The sequence below is a fragment of the Balaenoptera physalus genome, assembly GCF_965194825.1.
Source record: "Balaenoptera physalus genome assembly, chromosome: 16".
Taxonomy (NCBI): Eukaryota; Metazoa; Chordata; class Mammalia; order Artiodactyla; family Balaenopteridae; genus Balaenoptera; species Balaenoptera physalus.
Window position 1 is genome coordinate 22998771 of NC_138898.1, and position 14196 is coordinate 23012966.

The following is a 14196-nucleotide window of genomic DNA, read 5'->3' on the forward strand; positions in this document are numbered from 1 at the left end:
GTGGAGGCCCCAAACAATTTCTTGGAGCGCTCTGTCCACAGCCTTATGAGAGAAAAAGGGAGGCTTGGGGAGTCTCACGTAAAAAAGGTAAAACCTCCGGGCCCTGCAGAAATAGAGTCTACGCAGATGTAGAGAACAAAGGTATGGACACCGAGGGGGGAAAGTGGCGGGGGATGAATTGGGAGATTGGGATTGACATATATACACTAATATGTATAAAATGGATAACTAATGAGAACCTGCTGTATAAAAAATAAATAAAATTCAAAAAAAAATGTAAAAAAAAAAGCCTCCGGACCCAGATCCCTAGGATCACAGAACATGTGTGGGATGGGGGCCTACATAAGGGGGACCCTGGAAGGGAAAACGGGTGCAGCCAGGTGAGCCTGTTGATGCGACGGTTCCCAGCACTTGGTGTCAGTGCATGAGAGCCAGACTCTGCCTGTTTTGGAGAAGCCACAGGGGACCTGGGCTGCAGCCCAGAGACCTCCCGGCAAATTAAGCCGGCAGCAGCCCCCTAGGCCAGTGCTTCGCATGTCTTATGCTAGACGAGGTGCATGGGGCAAATGGAGGAGAGCAGCTCTGTCCTCCTTTTAGCCTGCAGTGGAGCCACCTGAGAGCCGTTAACAAAGCAGATTCAGGAGCCCTTCCCCAGACTTCCTGGAGGGGGAGGGGGAGAGTTGGGAGGTAGAGGGGAGGCTGGTAGTATGTCAAGATTGTGCATTGTAAACAAATTTGAGAATTACCGCATGTTTCTCAACTGGTAAGTTATCAGAATTTAAAATATATGCATCCTTTAAAAGCCAGTAAGTGTACCTCTAGGAATCTATATCGAGAAATAATTGCAGAACAAAGATGAATGCTTACACAAGATTGTTCTTTGCAGCACTATTTATTTTGGTGGAAAATTTCAAACAGCTACGTGCCCCTCAGCGGGAGCTGACTGCTTACAGGCACTCTGGGACCTCTGCACAGCGGGATGTTGTAATGGGGTAAGTCTGTGAGCACTAACCTAGGAGATGGCCAAGGGATATTTATTATGACACTTTGCAATGTCCTAGCAGGAAGGGGCTTTGCGTATACTTGGTGAGAACTTTCGTGGGAAAACTTTTTCCAACTGGGAAGTTATTTTTATTGTCATTTTTCTCTCATCCAGTTTTGCCCCCCCTCGCTTTTTCACAGATGAAAAAACTGGGTCCCTGAGAGAAGAAGGGACTTGCCCCATGATCTGCCTGGGGTCCTGACTCCTGGCACAGATCTGGGGTGGGGGTGGAGGGGAAAGAGAGGTGGGCGAGGCATCAGAGCTCAGGCAAACTTGGTGGCCGCCGGGAGGCCATTTTAGGAAGAGTCCCAGGAACTCAAGATCCCTCAGGCCAGAAAGGGACTGGATAGGCTGCATAAGGCAATTTTGCCTCTGTACCTGAAAACCCAAATTAGAGACTCCTGATGATGGGGCTGTCTCTTGATTGTGCCTGTTTCTAGTGAACTTGGTTATTGCATGCATAGGTTCAAATGAATGTTATGCAAATCTATTTTCATTGGGAAAAAAAAAGGCCAGCCATTACTCTTTTTACCTGGGGTTGATGGAAATGGGGAAAGAGACTGATATTCACTATATTCACTTGGCTTCCAACATGAGCCAAGGCGAGATCCGGTAGCACAAAGGAGATAGGGTTCTGGGGGGTAGAGGGGAAGAGTCCAGCAAAGGCCAGGGTCAGTCAGTAATTCAGGAAAAAGCTGGATTTGATCAGCTGGTAGGGCCTTGAAGGCTGAAGTGAAGAATTTGGATTTGGCAGCGTGGGTAGTAGGGAGCCCCTGCAGGGCTGCTGAGACAGTGGCTGAGGAGAGGTGGGAAGAAATTGGAGGTAGGGTGATCAGGTGAGGCAGCTCTGGGTAATTGAGACCAAACAGATGGAGACCTGTCTCTGAAGTCTAGGAGATTTGTAGCTCTCTTCCGTGAGGTTGTGCATTTTCATCTAATGTGGATTTCAGCTTATCAACATCTTACTTTGAAAGTCTTCTAGTATTTTTTTTTAAAATAAATTTGTTTATTTATTTATTTTTGGCTCTGTTGGGTCTTCGTTGCTGCGCACAGGCTTTTTGTAGTTGCGGTGAACGGGGGCTACTCTTCGTTGTGGTGTGCAGGCTTCTCATTGCGGTGGCTTCTCTTGTTGTGGAGCAGGGGATCTAGGCATGCGGGCTTCAGTAGTTGTGGCATGCGGGCTCAGTAGTTGTGGCTGGCGGGCTCTAGAGCGCAGGCTCAGTAGTTGTGGCGCACGGGTTTAATTGCTCCGTGGCATGTGGGATCTACTCAGACCAGGAATCTAACCCATGTCCCCCGCATTGGCAGGCGGATTCTTAACCACTGCGCCACCAGGGAAGTCCCTAGTATTTTGTTGATCAGCTACAATTTGCTTAGTTTTCTCCTAGTTGTCAGGTATGCACTCATTCATCTAATTTTTGAGTGCCCAGTGCTTGACAGGCTGTGTGCTTGAAGCTGGGGGATTTGGGCTACAGTGCCCGGTGGTGGAAAGGGTATGGGATTTGGGATTTGGAGCTACTAGCCAGGTGATGGAGGCAAGTCATCCAAACCCACTGAACCTCAGTTTTCTCATCTGTGGAAACATCTGGCTTTGGTGGGGGTCAGAGAAAATAAAGGCTGTGTAAAAACCGTTTGTGAATAGCATTCAGCATTTATAGAACAGCAGATACCATTATCAGGGTGTCTTAGCTCTGCTTCTAATAGCTGTGCGGCATTTGACAATCCGAGTTCCCGTTTCTTTCTCTTCATCTGAGAAATGACAGGGTTGAAAGATAGTCCTAAAGGTCTCTTCCTTCTTTGGCATTCTACCATCTAAGGCTTAAATGTTTTTGAAAGCAACGTATTGTATATATAAATGTCTGTTTGCCCACAGTTTAGGCAACACTGGGTTAAAGATTAAAACACTGGATTAACATTAAAAAATCTTTTTTTTTTTTCTGTAAGTTTTTGGCCGTACCCCACGGCATGTGGGATCTTAGTTCCCCAAACAGGGATTGAACCCACGCCTCCTGCATTGGAAGGCAGAGTCTTAACCACTGGACTGCCAGGGAAGTCCCAAAAAATCTTTTTAAATTTTATCTTTTCTGGGTTAAGTGGTGAGGAGTATTACCTAAAACTGTATCTGTCTGCATGGCTTTCTTAAATAGCTTTCTAGTTACACTTGATTATCTGATTTTCTTCCTGTGCAGTTTACATTTCAAATGGGCCCCAAGTTATAGCACTTTAACTTAGGGATGTCTGTGTGGCAGGGATGTGGCAGTGACCTGCAGGTAGAGTTACCACAGTCTCTTCTCTTGATGCCTTCTGGCTTCTAGACAGATTAATTAGTGGGTGTTGTGCTTTTAATTCGGGGATTGAAAAAGATCCCTTTCGATTTTTCTGATAGTCTGCTGTCCTACCTGTAAACCACTGGGCACTGGTACTTGCAATCACAGCCATAGAAATCAGCTGTCAGAACTGGCTGTTGTGGGGCCTGGGAGATTTAATGACTGTATTTTTCTTCATTCTTTTTATTAGGATCCCAGGTGATAGGACAGTGGGGGATCAGATTCCGTTTGGCATGGTTTCATCTTTTTTATATGTGGGAACTTTTTTACCTCCTGGAGTACTTTTTATTATTTTTATTTTTTAAATTAATTTATTAATTTTTGGCTGCGTTGGGTCTTCGTTGCTTCGTGCGGGTTCTCTCTAGCTGCGGAGAGCAGGGGCTACTCTTCGTTGTGGTGCGCGGGCTTCTCATTGCAGTGGCTTCTCTTGTTGCAGAGCGCGGGCTCCAGGCACACAGCCTTCAGTAGTTGTGGCTCACGGGCTCTAGAGCGCAGGCTCAGTAGTTGTGGCGCACGGGCATAGTTGCTCTGCAGCATGTGGGATCTTCCCGGACCAGGGATCGAACCCGTGTCCCCTGCATTGGCAGGCAGATTCTTAACCACTGCGCCACCAGGGAAGTCCCGAGGACTCAGTTTTTACCAACACTTATTAGAAGTGGAACTTTTTGGGAATTCCCTGGCAGTCCAGTGGTTAGGACTTGCGCTTTTACTGCCAAGGGCCTGGGTTCAATCCCTGGTCGGTGAACTAAGATCCCACAAGCCGTGCGGTGTGGCCAAAAAATAAAATTAAATTAAATTGGAAAAAAAATAGGAACTTTTCTTCTTCCAAGAATGTACTTGATAATGCAGTGTACATAATTATAAATGTACACATCAGAAGAAAGACTGAATCATCTTTATTTCTCTCTATAAAATCATATTATGAAACTATTATCATATAAGGTCAAAGAAAATGCCCCCAAAAGTAGGAAAAAATACTTGGAGAGGTGTTTCAGGCAGTTAATTAATAAAAATACTATGTTATTTTTCTGGATTTTATGATTTTTGTGATATATGTTAGTTTTTTAAAAATATGTAGTTTGCTATCTTTTTTTTTTCTCATTTTGAATAAAGAGTCACATTTCTGCCAAATTTTATATATTTAATTTTACATTTTTTTTCTTAATGAAGCCCCCCTCCAAATTATATGTTTCAGTTCCCACAAAACCTGGATCTGCCTTCAACCCTTAGGATGAATATGTTGGCAAAGATTAAGCCTTACCCCTTAAGAAGCTCTGGTTATAATTTGTCCCCTCTGGCCCTTTAGAAATGAAATTTCTTGCCCTTTACTCTGATTTTGACACGGAAATAAAACTTTTAAAGGGGTCATTAAGTGAATGATACTTTATGCATTCTGTTCTTCACCGTGCCTTTTTCACTTAACAGTATATCTTAGAGGCCTTTCTCTTCATATGTGAAGAACTTCCCTGTTCCTTTCAGCACTTACCTCTTATTCCTTTGTATGGATATACCATATTTATCTTACTGCTGGTCCCGTGGGTTGTCATGTAGGTTGATTCCAGTATTACTATCACAAACAATGCTGCAGTAAGTAACGTTATACATCTGTCATTTCACAGAGTACAGTCTTAGGATAAATTTTCAGGATTTGTCTTCCCATGAGTCTATGAGAAAAGTTTAGGTTGGAAATAATTTTTTTTCAGATTTTTTTATTGTGGAAAAATATACATAACATAAAACTTACCATTTTAACCATTTTCAGGTGTACGGTCCAGTGGTATTAAGTACATTCACACTGTTGTACAACCATCGCCATCGTCCATCTCCAGAATTTCTTCATCTTCTCCAACTGAAACCCTGTACCATAAATAGTAACTCCCTATTCCCCACTTGCCCTAGCCCCCGGCAACCATCATTTTACTTTTTGTATTCATAAATTTGATTACTCTAGATACCTCATAAAAGTGTAATCATACAGTATTTGTCTTTTTGTGTCTGACTTATTTTACTTAGAGTAATGTCCTGAAGGTGCATCCATGTTGGAGCCTGTGTCAGAATGTCCTTTTTTTTTTTTTTAAGGCTGAATGATATTTTGCTGTATATGTATACCATGTTTTGCTTATCCATTCATCTGTCTTTGGAAGCTTGGGTTGTTTCCACCTTTTGACTATTGGGAATAGCTGCTATGAACATGGATGTGCAGAAACTCATTGAGTTCCTGTTTTCAATGATTTGGGGTACATACCCCGAAGTTTCATCAGATTTTGAAGGCATTGCTCTGCTGTCTCTCAGCTTTTAGTATTGCAGTTGGGAAATCCCAAGTCATTCTGAATACTGATACTTTGTGTATGACCTACTTTTTCTTCTCTAGAAATTTCTAGAATGTCCTCGAATCCTTAGTGAACTGGAGTTTCTTGATGATATGCCCTGATATGAGTCTGTTTTTTCCCCTATTGCTGAGGGTTCTGGGAGTCGAGAGTGGGGTGAAAGCCAGGGGGGTGGGGTTGGGAGGGTCTCACCATTTAGTATTATGAGCTCTGTGCCTCGCTGGCAGTGTTCCCAGAGCTGGGCGGAGGAAGAGGGCTGAGGGTCTGGACATCTTCAAGAGTTAGTATATGAACTTTCGTTTAATCCCCTTGTTGGTATCTTCTCTGTCTCCTGTGCCTAGTGGCTACTTGTCCAGGGACCTTCTTCTACCTTCTCCAAAAAATAAACTTCTGATCTGCCAGGGTCTGGGTTGCAGCCATGGTGAGTGGGGAGTAATGTAAGGAAAGGGATCTAAGAGTCTATTATTTTATATGTATATATTTTTGAAAGTATTTTTATTTATTTATTTATTTTTGGCTGCGTTGGGTCTTCGTTGCTGCACGCGGGCTTTCTCTAGTTGTGGCGAGCGGGGGCTACTCTTCGTTGCTGTGTGCGGGCTTCTCATCCCGGTGGCTTCTCTTGTTGCGGAGCACAGGCTCTAGGCACACGAGCTTCAGTAGTTGTGGCTCGTGTGCTCTAGAGCACAGGCTCAGTAGTTGTGGCGCACGGGCTTAGTTTCTCCGCAGTGTGTGGGATCCTCCTGGACCAGGGCTCGAACCCGTGTCCCCTGCATTGGCAGGCGGATTCTTCACCACTGCGCCGCCAGGGAAGCCCTATTATTTTATATTTAAGCAACTTTTCTTTTTTTTTTAATCTTTTTTCCCTCCTCCCCTACTTGTTTTCCATCCCCTTCTCCTTTTTTTTTTTTTTTGGAATGCAAGCCTTGTTTATTTATTTATTTATTTATTTATTTATTTTTGGCTGTGTTGGGTCTTCATTTCTGTGCGAGGGCTTTCTCCAGTTGTGGCGAGTGGGGGCCACTCTTCATCGTGGTGCGCGGGCCTCTCACTATCGCGGCCTCTCTTGTTGCGGAGCAAGGGCTCCAGACGCGCAGGCTCAGTAATTGTGGCTCACGGGCCCAGCTGCTCCGTGGCATGTGGGATCTTCCCAGACCAGGGCTCAAACCCGTGTCCCCTGCATTGGCAGGCAGATTCTCAACCACTGCGCCACCAGGGAAGCCCCTTAAGCAACTCTTTAAGCCTTCTTCTGCCCATCGTCCTTGCTACAGCAGCCCCTCCCCCAACCTCACCTTCATGCCCCCCTTCTAGAGGTGCCACTGATTTCTGAGTCTTTTGAGGATTCTGTGGTATAAATCAGGTTAAATTTTCACCTTTCCTTATTGCCTGCTTGGTTTTGCCATCTGATAGTACTTGTCCATTTACGTTTTTTTTTTTAAGCAGAGACCATATTCTTTTCTTTTTAATTTTTATTTATTTATTTATTTTGGCTGCATCCGGTCTTGGTTGTGGCATGCGGGATCTTTGTTGTGGCATGCGGGATCTTTGTTGTGGCATGCGGGCTCTTAGCTGCAGCGCACGCATGGGCCTCTCTCTAGTTGTGGCGTGGAGGTTTTCCTCTTCTCTAGTTGTGGCGTGGGGGCTCCAGAGCATGTGGGCTCTGTAGTTTGCAGCACGCATGTTCTTTAGTTGAGGTGTGCGAGCTCAGTAGCTGTGGCGCGTGAGCTTAGTTGCCCCGAGGCATGTGGGATCTTAGTTCCCTGACCTGGGATTGAACCCGTGTCCCCTGCATTGGAAGGCGGATTCTTAACCACTGGACCACCAGGGAAGTCCCCTTGTCCATTTACTTTGTACCCTCAACAATTCTGTAGTGCTCCCCTCTCCCATTCTCCTCTTTCTTGTGGGTTTATGCATTTTGAAAGTAGAGTTTCAAAAGGGAGCCACATTACATACCTGTGATACATCTACCATCTTCAACTTAATTTTTTTCCCACATGGCTTCCCAACGGTCCCAACACCCTTGTGTTGAGTAGTCTACCTTTCTCCCTCCGGGTTGAGATGCCAGCCTTATCCTACACCAAGTAGCAGGTCCCATTTGTCTGTGGATCCTATTACTGAGCTTTGTCTTCTGTTTCAACAGGTCTTTATTGAGCATATTCTATGTGCCAGACTCTGATCTCGGCCAGGCTCTGATCTAGGCACTGGAGATAAAAGCAGTGTATAAAGTACAGCCTCCGCCTCCTGGAGATTACATTCTAGTGAAGGAACTCAGGCAATAAATAATGTCAGGTAATGGTAAGTACTAGGAAGAAAAATAGAATAAGACAGAGAGAGTGAGAGGTTAAGCTACTGTAGATACCAACAGAGGAGTGCCATCTCAGGAGGTGACGATGAATAGCATCTTTATAAATGGGAAACTCCAGCCATGCATGGATCTTTAGAGAGGGGGTGTCGCGAGCAGAGGAAACACCCAGAGCAAAGACCCTGAGACAGAAGTGAGCTGGGTGAGGGACTTCCTTGGCGGTCCAGTGGTTATGACTCCACACTTCCACTGCAGGGGGTGCAGTGGGTTCAATCCCTGCTCGGGGAACTAAGATCATGCATGCCATGTGGCCAAAAAAAGAAAAAAAAGAAAAAGAAATGAGCTGGGTGAGTTTGAGGAATAACAAGAACAGTCGTGGCTGGAGCCTTGCAGGCAAAGGGGGAAGTGGTACCTGGGGCCAGATTTTGCAGGGCCTGGTAGGCCTTGGCCAAAAGTGTGTATTTTATTCCGCACACAACGGGAAGTCATTGTAGTGTTGAGAACAGAAGAATGGAGACATAAGCATCATTACGTGTTAAAAGCAAGGCTGTGGTGGTTGTGTGGAGAACAGACTTCGGGGAGGAGGCAGGAGTGGCAACAGTTGGGCTATTGTCCTAACCCACTGAGACAGAGGTGCCTTGGACTAACAGGGGGTGGGGTTGAGAGGTGAGAAGCTATTGGTTCTGGAATATATTCTGAAGGTAGAGGCAACAGAACAGGTGGGCTGAAGGACTGGATATGGGTGGAAAGGAAAAGATCCCACATGCTGCAGAGCAACTAAGCCTGTGCACCACAACTACTGAGCCCGCATGCCATAACTACTGAAGACTGCACGCCTAGAGCCCGAGCTGCACAACAAGAGAAGCCACTGCAATGAGAAGCCCGCGCACCACAACGAAGAGTAGCCCCTGCTCGCCGCAACTAGAGAAAGCCCGCGCACAGCAGCAAAGACTCAACGCAGCCAAAAATAAATAAACAAAATAACCCCTTTGAGACAAATGATACCTTTTTTTTTTTAAGTATTTGTTTATTTATTTATTTATGGCTGTGTTGGGTCTTCGTTTCTGTGCAAGGGCTTTCTCTAGTTGTGGCAAGTGGGGGCCACTCTTCATCACGGTGCGCGGGCCTCTCACTATCGCAGCCTCTCTTGTTGCGGAGCACAGGCTCCAGACGCGCAGGCTCAGTAATTGTGGCTCATGGGCCCAGCTGCTCTGCGGCACGTGGGATCTTCCCAGACCAGGGCTCGAACCCGTGTCCCCTGCATTGGCAGGCAGATTCTCAACCACTGCACCACCAAGGTAGCCCAATGATACGTTTTTGAAGAGTAGAGGGAAAGGAGACACAGATAGTTTAAGTAACCTGCCTGTGATTATATTCTGGTCATTGGAGGAGATAGGATTTTATTTCTGTAAGTTCAGTAGTAATGTCCCTTCTTCTCTTTCTGATTGTAGTAATTGAGTCTTCTCCCTTTTTGTCTTGGTCAGCCTAGCTGAGGATTTGTCAGTTTTTACAAACTTTTCAAAGAACCCACTTTTGGTTTTGTTAATTTTCTCTAATGTTTTTCTGTCCTCTATTTCATTAATTTCTGCTCTAATCTTTATTTATTTCCTCCTGTTTGATTTAGGTTTAATTTTCTCCTCTTTCCTCTTTTCTAGTGTCTTAAGGTAGAAGGTTAGTTTTTTTTTTTTTTTTAACATCTTTATTGGAGTATAATTGCTTTACAATGGTGTGTTAGTTTCTGCTTTATAATGAAGTGAATCAGCTATACATATACATATATCCCCATATCTCTTCCCTCTTGTGTCTCCTTCCCTCCCACCCTCCCTATCCCACCCCTCTAGGTGGTCACAAAGCACCAAGCTGATCTCCCTGTGCTATGCGGCTGCTTCCTACTAGCTATCGGTTTTACATTTGGTAGTGTATATATGTCCATGCCACTCTCTCGAAGGTTAGGTTTCTGATTTGAAATCTTTCTTCTTTTTCAAAAAATAAGCCTTTACAGCTATGAATTTCCCTTCAAGCAGTGCTTTAGCTACATCCGATAAATTTTGATATTTTCATTCATTTCATAGTATTTTCTAATTTCCCTTATTTCTTCTTTGCATCATTTATTGGTTATTTTTAAAAATAATTATTTATTTGGCTGCACCAGGTCTTAGTTGCAACATGCAGGATCTTTGTTGCTGTATGCAGGATCTTTGTTGCTGCATGCAGGATCTTTAGTTGCAGCATGCAGGATCTAGTTCTGTGACCAGGGATTGAATCCGGACCCCCTGCTTTGGGAGCACGGAGTCTTAACCACTAGACCACCAGGGAAGTCCCTCATTTATTGGTTATTTAGGAATATGTTTGGTTTCCTTATATTTGTGATTTTCCCAAATTTCTTTTTGTTATTGTTTTCTAATTTCATTGCATTGTGCTCAGAGAACATACTTTGTATTATTTCAGCACTTTTAAATCTATTGAGGTTTGTTTTATGGCCAAGCATGTAGTCTATCCTGGAGAATGTTCCATGTGCACAAGAGAAGAATGTGTATCGTGATGTTGGGTGGAGAGTTCTATAGATGTCTGTCAGGTCTAGGTGGTTTATAGTATTGTGCAAGTCTTCTATTTCCTTGTTGATCTTTTGCCTAGCTATTCCATCCTCTTTTTTTTCTTTTTGGCTGTGCCACATGGCTTGCAGGATCTTAGTTCCCTGACCAGGGATTGAACCTGTGCCCCCTGCAGTGGAAGTGTGGAGTTTTAACCACTGGACTGCCAGGGAATTCCGTCATCCATTATTGAAAGTTGAGTATTGAAGTGCCCAACTTTTATTGTTGAATTGTCTTCTTCTCCCTTCATTTCTGTCAGTTTTTGCTTCATGTATTTTGGTGCTCTGTTGTCAGGTACATATATGTTTAAAATTCTTATATCTTCCTGATGGATTGACCCTTTTATCATTATAAAATGTCCCTCTTTATCACTAGTAGAGGATAATATTCTTTTTTTTTTTTTTTTGCCTAGCCATGCAGCTTATGGAATCTTAGTTCCCTGACCAGGGATTGAACCCAGGCCCTCGGCATTGAAAGCGTGGAGTCCTAACCACTGGACCGCCAGGGAATTCCCTAGGGAATAGTATCTTAAACCCAGTCAGTGTGATTCCCAAGCCCATGTTCCTAACCTCATACCAACTGTCCCGCTTCTGGAGGGTGCATCTTCAGGTATTCCTCCAACTCTTGTGTTCTCAGTCATTCCAGACTCACCCAAGTGTTCTATGTCAGCTGGATCTTCCTGCCCTGGGTCTTAATAAGACAGCTGAAATTCCATTCTGTACTCTGGGCAACTTCCAAACCCTTCCCAGGATGCGTGCAGATTACTAGACGTTTTCACTCTTCATCTTGGGCCCTGGAGCCTGCTTGCCCACGAGCATGCCCTGGTTCTGTTGAGTCTTCACAGTTCAGTCACTTTCGCCTTCACCTCTCCCGGTGTCTCCCCTCAGTCTCCCCATCCCTCACCAAACCTTGCTTACACAGGTGGAGTAAGCCATTTACTGTAGGAGGGTGAGAGGGAAGGCGTACTTTACAGAAACACAGAGGACTTCCATTTCCATGTTCTCCATCCACGGGTATCCTCTGGTGCCTCAGCTCCTGGAAGATTTGTCATGGCCCAACAGTATCCCGCCTTCCGTCACCTGCCCCAGGCTCTGGTCTCCTCTCCCTTCTATTTCGAGGTCCTTCTTCTCTCTCCCCTCACCCCTTTCCTCTGTAACAAAAACAAATTTCCCTCTCTGCTTTCTGCAGAGTGACTTAATGGCTGCTTTTGTTGTCTTTGTTTCTTTGGATTCTCAAGGGTCAGGCTCTGTCTGCTTTGGTCAAGCCCCTTAAGGAATTTCCCTAAACCCAGACTAATTTAAGAGTAGTGGGAGGGACCTCCCTGGTGGTCCAGTGGTTAAGACTCCCTGCTTCCAATGCAGGGGGCCCGGGTTCAATCCCTGGTCAGGGAACTAGATCCCACATGTCGCAATGAAGGTCCTGCATGCCGCAACTAAGACCCAGTGCAGCTAGCTAAATAAATAAATTAAAAAAAAAAAATTAAAAAAAAAATATATTTTTTTAAAAAAAGAGTATTGTGGGGCCAGCAGTTAGATAAGAAAACTTTCCACCTGGCTTTGCTGGGTTTATTGTCCTGCCTTTCTGCTGTGGTTGGGTGAAATGTTGGCATTTCCTGGACATTTTGATTATTTGTGGGAGCAGAGTATTTGAAGCCAGGAGTTTTCAGAAGAGTCTCAGAGATCTGTGATGCTGAGTGAATCATCAGGCTGAGGCCCAGGGAGTGCCTACAGCAAGTTAGTGGTGGAGCCAGTCCTCAAGCCCCATCCCTGGGATGTACCTTGACCCTGGTGGACCTTGATGCTGGATGTACCTTGGGTCATTGCCTTCCCATCCCTGAGCCCAACTTCCCATATGGGAAATGGGAATAAGAGCACTGTCTCGTCCCAAGACTATTGTGAGAGATAAATGACAAAATGCTTATGCCACGCTCTGCCTAATGCTTGGCAAATAGCGAGGGAAAGTTACGCAAAAAAATCTTCACTTAGTTACATTCTATGACTTCTGACAATTTTCTAATCTGTTTCACAAATCGGTGTGTATGTGTTTCATATGGGCAAGACAGGCTTCTGCAGTAAATCCATAGTAAGAGAATACTTATTTTTTGCATGGAATAGCAGGAAGCGCCACAGAGAAATCTGTTATTTTTGGTAAAGAGCAAAGTATATGTCCACACAAAAATTTGTGCATGAATGTTCATAGCAGCCTTATTCATAATAGCCCCAAATTGTAGGCAACCCAAATGTTTATCAACTGGTGAAAGGATAAATTGTGTTATATCCTTACAATGGAATACTACTCACCATTGAAAAGGAGCCACAGGTACATGCAGTAACAGAAATGAATCTCAAAAATATGCCAAGTGAAAGGAGCCAGACACAAAAGAGTAAGTATTGTATGACCTACTCATTTAAAATTCTAGAAAAGGCAGAGAAATCTATGAAAGGTAGATCAGTGGTTGCATGAACTGAGAGATAGGAAGAAGGGCTCAACCAAAAAGGGGAATGAACAAATATTTGCCAAAACAAATTTTATTTTGCATTTAAAGTGGATAAGTTTTATTGAAAACCAAAAAAAAACAAATGGAACACAGACAAAGCAATAGTAAAGAGAAACAAATGCAACAACAACAAACGTTTAAATTTAATCATACATTAAATTTAAGTTGGGGGACTTCCCTGGCAGTCCAGTGGCTAAGACTCCGAGCTCCCAGTGCAGTGGGCCAGGTTCGATCCCTGGTCAGGGAACCTAGATCCCACATGCTGCAGCTAAGAGTTCGCATGCCACAGCTAAAGATCCCACATGCCACAACGAAGATCCTGCATGCTGCAACTAAGACCCAGCGCAGCCAAATAAATAAATAAATATTAAAAAAAAACATTTTAAGTTGGGAATTCCCTGGCGATCAAGTGGTTGGGACTCCGTGCTTTCACTGCTGAGGGTGTGGGTTCGATCCCGGGTCGGGGAACTAAGATCCTATAAGCTGTGTGGCTCAGCCAAAAAATAAATAAATAAATTTAAGTTGATCAACAGCTTACATACATGCTCTTTGTTCACTTGGTTGTAAATTTACTTTCTCATCATCCCAGTTGGGGACATTTTACAGCTCAGCATCTGGATAAACAAAATCCTTTAAGATCCAAATACCTTGTGCCTGACAGTTTCCCTTTAGCTGAGGTGAATTTCTTAAGGGAGGATTTATATCTGACTTCATATTTTTCTTTCTCAGAGGTGAGGAGCACTTATATTCTGTTTCTGTAGGTCTCTATCCTTAGAGCAGGGGGGACGTGCTGGTGGGTTTTGGCCAGGGCAGTGACATCGTCCCATATACTTGGAAAGAGCAACCGGAAACTGCCCTGTGGAGGATGGATGAGAGGCAGGTGGGGGGAGAATCAGGAAGGCCGCTTAAGAGGCTGGTACAGTTCATGGAGCCGTATGCTTCAAATGTATGCATTTTTCTATATATAAATTATATATTCAGTTTTTAAAAAAATGAGAACAAAAGACTGTTGCAATAGTCCACATTAAGTCCGGTGGCCAGAGAAAGGGGCTCCAGGCCAGTCTGAGAGCAGTGGGGCAAGTCTAGGGACTTGAGTGGGATTCTAATTGTAGA

The 14196-nt window shown here is 44.3% G+C and overlaps 1 long non-coding RNA gene across 1 annotated transcript in view; it reads left to right on the plus strand.

The window, feature by feature from the left end:
- Window positions 1–14196, plus strand: part of LOC309645382 — a 180343-nt gene that overhangs the window by 28084 nt on the left and 138063 nt on the right. The window contains exon 2 of the long non-coding RNA XR_014254847.1: window positions 887–6706. This is a non-coding gene — a long non-coding RNA (uncharacterized lncRNA). The remainder of the gene's footprint in view (window positions 1–886; window positions 6707–14196) is intronic.